Below are 8,198 nucleotides of genomic sequence, written 5' to 3' on the forward strand. Positions count from 1 at the left end.
AGACGGACTCCTTCCCTCCCCCAAGGCCTGTCGCTGTGCTTTGTCTCTCCTGGGACTGTGCTCTTCCCAGCTGGTGAGTTTGGTTGGCTCTTATTTCCTCCAGCCAGGGTGAGGGCAGGATCTGGCTTATTCATCTTATGTCCCCTTCATCCTGATAATTATCCCAGGTCCTTCCAGATCCATCCCCTGCACCCTGTTCTGGTGGAGGAAGGCTGATGGGCCAATGGGAGGCAGCTGCAGGAGGTGGGGGTATCTATTAAGCGCCCTGGGCAGCCCTCCCCGCCACTGCCCTGGCCAGCTACCATCACACTGCTCCCTCAGCTGTCCCTTCAGCGTCCTGCTGCTCCTCGGCCCCCCCCATACCCCCTCCCACCCCCTCCACAGTCCACAGTCCAGGTTGGGACCCATCCCTGCTCCTGTCCACACTTCTAAAACTTGTTCCTTCTCTAAAGTCCTTTCAGTTGGTCCGGAGAGTCCACAGTATCCCACAGACACCCTGTCCCAGGCGGGTGTAACTAGCAATGGGCCTGATGCACGTGTGGACACTGTCTCCATTTGTCTGTCTGACCCTAGGGGTCTGGGAGACGCCCACAGAGCATTCTCTTCCAACTCCAGCCACAGGAGCAGGAAGAAAGGCCTTAGCTAAGGTGGAGAACAGGAGAGGGCATGGAGCTGGGGAAGGCAAGCATCCTGACCCTCACGCTCAGGGAGGGACCCCACTCCCTGCATGGGCCCACATCAGCAAGTCCCAGACCACCTTTCTCCGTTGGCCCACTCCGTTCCTGGGGTGCACCGGACAGGACAGGAGCTGGCAGTGTGGGGCAGGCACAGTGCCACACCCTTGCCTCCCGCTGCAGGGCGGCCTCTCTGCCTGGTATTTTGGTGCTTGGTGCCGCCAGGCCTGGCCAGCCCCCATGCTCCTTCCCCTTCACTCCACAGCATCTGGGCTGGTGAGTGACTCACCCCACACCCCCACACCCGTGCCCTGCTCCTGACCCCGCCAGACCTGGCCCTTCTCAGCTCCATCTCTGCGTTGGCTCCAGCAATCTGAGCAACGCCTGCCCCACACTCTGCACCCCAGAGTCCAGGGCAGCGCACCCCTGCCTCAGGGAGGCACAGCAAGGCTCTTGACAGTCCCAGCTTGGACGCCTAGGGAGAAGGCTATACAGAAGACAGAGCCGGCAGCCCCCATGTTTACAACACGGGCTACCCTAGACCAGGTGCCGGCTGTCTCTCTACAGCCTTGTGGCCATTTCTTACAGCCACTCCCCAAGGGAAAGGATTACCACCCATTTTACAGATGAGAAGAGGAGGTACAGAAAGGTTGAGTGACTTGCCTAAGGCCACCTAAGCAGGTAGTGGAGGTGACTCCAAAGCCCCCTGCCTTGAGCAGCACACCTTCCCATTAACCCTGAGCCAAACTCATGGGAACCTGAGCGTGCAGGAAACGGGGCTGGATTTCCAGGCTGCAGCTCAGGTTCCAGGCCAGGCTCTAGCCCTAGCTGCTGGCTGGACGCGGCCAACCCTCGGCCTCTCTGGAACTGTTCACCATCCCAGTAACCCGGACAGTGACCCTGCAGGCCCACAGCCCTGGACGCTGTGAAACTCAACTGGAAGGGGCAGCTTCTGGAAAGTGTAGTGTGGACGAGGGGGTGGAGAAGCGGCTCAGAGGCGTGGCGTCCGAGCCACAGAAAGAGGCGTGGGTGTCCACGTCCTCCGCCCTCCGCGAGCCCGGCTCGCTCCGCCCCTGCAGCGGGCGCCCAGGCCCCGCCAACTCGGTGCCGCAGCGCCCTCTAGAGGCCGCGCGGGGACGCTGCCTGCCCCCGGCCGTGCTCCTGCCCGCCCTCAGTCCCCTCTTTCTGTACCCCTGACCCTGCTCAATTCTGAGCCAGAAGGATGGGAGGGGGGACCTATGTGGCAAGGGCAGGCCCTACACTCCAGGCTACTCCCTGGCTCTCCTACGCAACAGCAAAAGGGCATTGAGCTGAGACTGGTACAAGAGAGAGCGTCCCAGGAGGGCCTGAAGTCCAAGGACCTGGATTCCAGCCCTGTGACCCTGGGCATGTGTCTTTCCTTCTCCGGGCCCTGTCTAAGGAAAGGTACCTCCCCAGATCACTGTTTCCTCGTGTGTAGAATGGCCACAAGGGGCCGCTGCAGCCACGGCTGTGAAGGAGGAAATCACCCACACGGCGGCTTCAGTCCAGCCTCCTGCCTCCCAGTACCAGACCTGCTGGAATTGCAGTGTAACCTGAATGGTTAAAAACCTCCAGGAATAGGACAATCCCCTTAATGCAGTTCTATTGGGAACAGAGTTTATCAGGGACCCTTGGAGATCAAGCTATGGAAAGCAGGGCAGAGAGCAGCATATATCCACTGAGACAGAGAAACAGACCTATATGCTTTGCAAGGGGCGGAGAGACGGGATGCGTACAGAAAATCCACTAGTCAGGTTCAAATCCAGGAGGGCAGTGAGTCTCTCCATAGACAAGTCACTGAACCTCCCAGAACTGCCCACTGTCTCCAGAGGGGACACTCTGGAGTAGGGGCAGGGGGAGGGGTCTGCGTTTGGACTAGGGGACCCTCCACCAAGATCTCCTCTCTCCTAGCAGTTGCCTCACACATGGGAAATCTGGGCATAGGAGGAGCCTTCGAGAAATTTGACATTAGAAGATTGCGCAGCATGAACACAGGACCTTCAGGGGGCACACCTTTCTGGCATGGTTTTTGAAGCCCTTCACAATCCAGCCCAGCTACCTCTCCATCTTCAACCCTCAGTGCTTTCTCTCTCTCACCACTCCAAACTTGCTCTAGTTTCTTGAATGTGCCAGGCTGGCTCTTAGCTTCAGGCCTCTCCATGTGCCCTTCCCACCAACAGCACCTCCACATCTGTCCTATCCCACCTGCTTCTCCTTAATCTTCTCTCCTAACCTGAACTGCATGCCCTGCTCTGAGCTGCCAGGCCTGTGTTACTCCCTTATCACAGCCTTGGCTCACTGGACATGGTTTCTGGGTAGCTGTGTGTCCTGGTGGGTAGTGAGGTCCATGGGGACAGGTCTATGTGCTCACAGGATATTTGCCCACTGCATGAAGGGCCCGGGAAGGGGACTGAAGGCCCAGTGTGGCTTTACTAGAGATAAGCACTGTTGTCTTCCTTTACCCTTAATCTCACAAGCAAGATTCCATCTCATAGGGTTACATCCAATCTGAATATTTCTCGTTCATTTCTAGTAAACCTTCCATGGGATGCCAAGCTTTCCCTCTGAAAATTCCAAAGCATCTCAGACATCAACACGAAGGGAAAGGAAGGGAACCAAGCAAAGAGGGAAGAGGATTCTGCTTTCCTGGTGTTCAGACCTTAGAAGGAACTAGAGCAGCTTTCTTTCCCTGCAGTGGAGAGGAACCATGACATTGGAGAGAGATATGAGAGGCCCCACAGGAAGAAGAAAACTTGGGAAATGCAGGTTTTCTTTGAAATTGGTGAGTTTCAGAATCATTAATCAGTAGAACCAGGAGCCTTCTGCCCCAACCCCATTCCTGCATCTATCACACTTGAGCACATGTGTTCAATAAGCTCGGACCTCAGCATCTCCACCAACCCACCCTTGCCTCTCAGCAGCCCCTCCTCACATTCTGCCCAGGGAAGCAAGTCCCGGTTCCTCCATTGTGCCACACTCAGAACCTCCTTCAGGCCTAGACAGGGGAGGGTCTCTCAGCCCCATATACTCACCCCATCCCAGCATGTACACATGCAGGCACACACAACGCACCTCCATCAGCTACGGCCTGAATAAACCCAATCATCCCTCGGGTCTCAGCCCAGCACTTCCTCCGTGGAATGTTTCCTGGCTCCCAAGACTCGGTGGGACACTCCCCATGTGTGCCCAAAGCTGCCTCCCCTTCCCTGAACTTCTCTCAGCAGATACACAGCATACCACACTATAGTTGCTGGTCCTCGTTGGTCTCCCCCACAAGACCCTACAGGACAGAGACTGTGCCTGCATGGTCACTGTGCCCCAGCAATGAGCAGCATGCCAGGCACAGAGCAGTCCCTCGATGAGTACCTGTTGAATGAAGGGGTCAACAATTCAATAACAGTAGATAAGAGTTCCACTTGGGGCTCCCAATAAGCTGAGAAGGACCTGGAGGAGCCAACTTTTTCCCCACCACCACCCCACCTATGGGTCTGTGTCAGACTTGACACTATCCTATGAGTTTTGTGTCTTCATGCTTCCTTTCCCTGAGGATTCCCTCTGCCTTGACAGAAGCTCTTTCCAACAATCCCCAGCACTCCTTAATCACGCTGAGGGGAACACTTGAAAGGGATCATGTTCCAGTGAGTTTGGTCTGAGTCCAAGTGAGAATGACATGTCCCTGAGGCTGAGGGCACTGGTGGCAATAAAGTCCTTGAGGCTGAGGGCACTGGTAGCAGCAAAGATGGATTCCTGGGGGAGAGATTCCAGAAAGCTTAGGAAGACCAAAAGCATCTGACAATGTATGAAGATCAGAAGCAGGCACTGTAGGAGCAGTTGGGTCCTTAGGCACCATTTGGTGCCTGCCCTCCTCCCCTCTTTGGTTGTTCACTCAGTCATTCCTTTAACAAGTTTGAAGACAAAGTGCCTTCAGGGGGAAACTGAGGCCAGAAACTGCAGAGCTCACTCTTGGTTGTTTGCATGGTTGTCTCAAAACAGCTCTGCTCGTCAGAAGCCCACCTCTGACCTTAGAAAATTCTAAAAATTGTCAGAGGCCAGGTGGGCAGTACTGGGAGGCCAAGATTTAGAGCCAGGCCAACCTTGTATGTGTGACTTGAGCAAGTGACTCCCCTTCCCTGAGCCTGTTTGCTCGTCTGCAAGTGGAAGCAATGGTATCCACCTCTCACAGCTGTTGTGAGAAATAATGTGTTCTGAGAAACAATGACATAAGGAACATCTCAGTCCCACACCTGTCATAGGAACCTCCCCAGCCACATAGCTGGGGCAGGAGGCGTGCTTTCAAGGCCCCGGGCTTGTCCCGCCATAGACCATGCTCCTGGCACCATTCCGCAACTACCAACCTGTGCATCTGCCTCCAGCACTAGATTGAGAGCCCCATGGGGAAAGACACTTCATCTGCTTTTCTCATAGTTTTATATCCTTCCAGCTCTGATACAGAAAAGTCATCAATCAATATTTGTTGAATGAAGGAACAGATGAATGAAATGATCTGAAGAGGGGATAAAAATGGAAGCTCCAGTGAGAGTTTCTTTTTTTTTTTCTTTATAATATTTTATTTATTTCTTTGACACAGAGATAGAGCACAAGCAGCGGGGAGGAGCAGGCTCCCTACTGAGCTGAGAACCTGACATGGGTCTTGATCCCAGGACCCAGGGATCATGACCTGAGCTGAAGGCAGATGCTTAACTGACTGAGCCACCAGGCGCCCTTCCAGTGACAGTTACATAGAGACAGTTTTGAGACTTCCACCTCCCCTCATGCTTTTCCTCGCTTTTTTTTAAAGATATATTTATTTATTTGAGAGCAAGAGAGTACAGTGGGGAGAGATAGAGGGAGAAGGAGAAAGAGTTCCAAGCAGACTCTTCACTGAGCCCAGAGCCCAACTCGAGGCTCAATCTCAAGACCCGAAGATCACGACCTGAGCCAAAAACATGAATACAATGCTTAACTGACAGAGCCACCCAGGTGTCCCTCCTCACTAACTTCTAACCTCACATGTAGTGTGTCTCCTGGCTTGTACCTGGTGGCAGTGCCCATCTCCTTGAATTTCCCTTTGACTTCAGGAGAATCCCCAGATGGACCTGGTGGTTCCCAGTCTAGCCAGTGGAACAGAGGAGGGAAGGTTGTTCCTGTCTGGGCCTGAGGTGGAGAGAGAACACCAGAGCCCCAGGCCAGGAGGGCCAACAGCAGCCTCCATCTGCAGGAGAGACTTGCAGGGGCAGGGGCCTCAGTGAGATCAAAGCACTGGAGGTTGGTAGGTGTTGGAACAAGAGCAGTTGGAGCCAAAAGGGTTTTCCAAGACCATCCAGCTGTCACTCTTCATTCCTCCACTCTTGGCTCATTTCCTCATTTTTCTCTTTGGCAAGCACAGACCCAGGGCCTTCTCGGGGGGGAAACTGAGGCCTCAGGAAAGAACCTACATGGATGAGGTTGCTCATCTTCTTAGTTCTTTGTGCTGTTGTTGCTTCCCACATACAGCATTTCTGACAAGCTTCTGCTTATGGACACTGCTTGTCTCTGTGTTCATAGGGGGCTCAATAATTGCTTGAGGCCAGACAGGGCAGGAAGAGAACCATCTTTGGAACCAGGCCACACTGGGTTTGACTCTTTGCTCAGTACTTATAAACTGTGTCACCTCAGACAAGTTGCTTGACCTCTCTGAACTAGAGTTTCTTTTTCTGGAAAATGGGCATAACAATCTCTGCTGTGTTGGAAGAGTTCTAGACTCGCATCCTGGCTCCACTGCTTAGAAGCTATGGGATCTTTTTGGCAAGTCATTTAATACCTCAAAACATGTTTCCGCATTCATAAAACGAAAATATGAACAGCATCATGACGTTGCTGTGAGGACTGAGGAAGGTGATATATATGAAGCGCTTAGCACAGCACCTTGCACATAGTAAGTGCTTGATACATATTTGGCCCTGCCCCTTTCTCTTGATCTTGTCACCCAGCTCCTTTGCAAAGAAATGCTCTATGTGGTGGCCGTGCCTCCCCATTGTAGAAGCCATAATTCACAGACTTCCAGGTTCCCTGGCAGCTGGAACACAGACACGTGACCAAAATCCCCCCCAACCAAACACATTGCATAAGCCTGCAAGCCAAGAGTTAATGACCTAAAGAAGGAGGTGCCCCGAGGGATCCACTCTGGCAGGAGTGGCCTCAGAGACACCCAGAGCAGTGATGCCAGAGCCTTAGCGGTAGTATCGGGTGGAACATGCTACTGAATCTGTGTCCACAGATGGTGGCAAGAATGGGGCTTCCTCCAGCTGCCTGGTCTGCCAGCTTCATTCTCTGGGAGTTTTTCCCAGAGATTCTCTGACTTACCTAATATCCCTTAACAAACTGACTTCAGAATGTGGCTTCTGGTTTGTGCAGATAAAAATCTTGATTGATTTAGAATTTAAAAAATAAAATAAAATAAATAAAATAAAATAAAATAAATAGTGAAGGCTGGCAAAAGACCCCTAAGAATTCTCTGCTTGGATATGTAACTTAGTCTGCTCAGGCTGCCATATAAAATACCACAGACTGGGCAGCTTATACAACAGAAACTTATTTCCTCACAGTTCTGGAAGCTAGAAGTCCAAAATTAAGGTGTCATGGGTTTGGCTTCTTCTGAGGCCTCTCTCCTTAGCTTACTGATGGCCACCTTCTTGCTGTGTCATCCCATGATCTTTCCTGTATGAGAGCACACCTCTGCTGTCTCCCTTTGGCATCCAAACTTTCTCTTTATATAATGATGCCAGTCAAAGTAGATTAGGGTCCACCTTAATGGTTTCGCTTTAACTTAATTAGCACTTTAAAGGCCCTATCTCCAAATGCAGTCACCTTCTGAGATAATAAGGGACAAGGCTTCAATATACAGATTTGAGGAGACATAACTCAACCCATAACAGTGTTAACAGACCTTGTAATTCAGCGGTCCCAAAGTGACTCATCCTCCACCCCAACGCTTCCACTCAGAGCCTTTCTATCTCAGTGAATGACAACTCCTCTCATCCAGTTGCTCAGACCAGAGATTCAGAGACATCCTAGATGCCCTTTTTTTCTACCAACATGCAATCATTCAAGAATCCTGTTGGAGCCACCTTCAAGTTATGTCCAGGACCAACTGACCTGACCATCTCCATTTTGAGTGCCACAGTCCCTCACCTTCATTACCTCCCTCCAAACTGGTCTCTCTGCTTCTACCCATGGTCCCTCAATGGCTTACCAAACAGCAGCCAAAGAGATCCTTTTAAGATATCACTTAGGTGGTGCTACACCTCTCCTAGAAACCCTGTGTGTTAGTCGGATTTATCAATGTTGGCTGCTGTTAAGGACCTCAAAAATCTCACTGGCTTAATGTGATGAATGTTTGTCACTTGCTCACATAAGGAACAACATGATTGGGCACCTCTCCTGAAAGCTCCCCTCCAAACTATGAACTCAGGCATCCAGGCTCCTTCTGTCCTCTGCCATCTGCCATCTTGGAGTCCTTTGCTT

The sequence above is a fragment of the Canis aureus genome, chromosome 16 (genome assembly GCF_053574225.1).
Source record: "Canis aureus isolate CA01 chromosome 16, VMU_Caureus_v.1.0, whole genome shotgun sequence".
Taxonomy (NCBI): domain Eukaryota; kingdom Metazoa; phylum Chordata; class Mammalia; order Carnivora; family Canidae; genus Canis; species Canis aureus.